Raw genomic sequence first — 1,636 nt, 5'->3', positions numbered from 1 at the left:
TGAACATTCAAGAAACTGTGGAGCATCTCTAATAATAGAGGCAGACGAGTATCTGAGATCAGTTTCCTGACACAGTTGACCTGATTTCAAGAAACGCGTCCATTTGTACATGCGTGATAGCAATACAGTTGCAATAAGATGAAATAACAGGTGTTAGAAACTTTCTTGTGGTTCACACTGAGCAGGATGAGGAGAAGCAGGCCAGATAATGAGACAGACAGAGGGAGAGAGTTGCTGGTCGAGATTTTAGTTGTTTTCTTTCCACTAGTCTGAAAGAAGAGATTTCCTGGAAGCAAATATCTCAAAATTGATCATTCAGGAAAAGTTTTTCAGACATTCATTGTTCATAATTCTAATTATTCCAAAGAGAGAGAGAGAGAGAGAGAGAGAGAGAGAGAGAGAGAGAGACAGAGTCAGAGAGAGACAAAAACAATAAATGAAGTCTGTCCTCAGAATGAATCTATTTGATACTAAAACAACACTGGACAGCTATGTGAAGGAGACTATGTCAGAGGTCACTGGGGTGATGGTTAATAGGGTCTGTTTGGGTGCTGACAGACAGACAGTTATGAATGACTTGACAAAACTCCATTGAGCCATTTTTTTTTTAAATAAGAGCAAAAATTAATGAGTAAAGTATGTGCTGTATTGTGAACACAACCGTTGTAAGGCACAATCCACAATACAGTATGACCTCAAGTGTTTTATTGATTTTATAACATATTCAAATTTTCATCATAACATTATTTTATTAAGCACATTTATGCAATCATCCTCAATCATTATAATTACCATCAAATTCATGAAACAACAATCATCAAGATCTCCTCTAAATGTCAATGTTTACAAACTGGTCATTGAGCGGCTATTCTGATCTAGAGCTGAATGTCTATGTTAGTGCCTATTTGTTTTCACAAAGCTATATTTTCTTTCCCAAACAGGGCATAGAATCTACAAAATCGAAACAATGGACACATCTAGTGTTTGCCACAACGACTCTCATTGGCCAACCTAACTGACTTGTGAGTTATTTGGCAATATAAGATAATCAACCAAGATGAATCATTTAGTTCTCCTCCGGGTCACAGAGTCTGAAATTTGACAAATTGCGATTTTCACAAATCTCAACCTAGCAAATTAATAATATCATTATATTTAAAGCCTGTCAGTCGAAGTTATCATTCTTCCTTTTTGTCTGGGGAAAAAATCTTCCTGTACGTAATATCACTTATAAGGGTAATGACTCCATAAACATCTTTTTCATATTGCACTTGAAAAAGATTCATTCACAGAGCTATTGGTATTATTGCAGTCATAACTCTACTGACTGTAGCAGTGATAATGAAGTATTAGAAATATGAATATGAAAATTTTCCTTGGGAATAAATCTCATTGACTGAATAGATGGATGTGTTTCGTTTAAGCTGTGTCAAAGCATTAGGAAGAGTGAAGTAAATCATTACTTTTACTCTTGGATTGAGGATATTCAGTGCTTTATAGAGCATTGCATGCAGCGTTGAAAGCACAGTGTTTGTAGCATCAACGATATTTGCACTTTGTGGACATTTACAATACAAGCCAAATTAAGTGTCAGCTTAAGCTTGATTTATTCTTAGAAATACATATATTAATTATA

Source organism: Sinocyclocheilus anshuiensis, unplaced genomic scaffold (genome assembly GCF_001515605.1).
Source record: "Sinocyclocheilus anshuiensis isolate Anshui unplaced genomic scaffold, SAMN03320099.WGS_v1.1 scaffold466, whole genome shotgun sequence".
NCBI classification, from domain to species: domain Eukaryota; kingdom Metazoa; phylum Chordata; class Actinopteri; order Cypriniformes; family Cyprinidae; genus Sinocyclocheilus; species Sinocyclocheilus anshuiensis.
Note: the sequence above shows the minus strand (reverse complement) of the source record.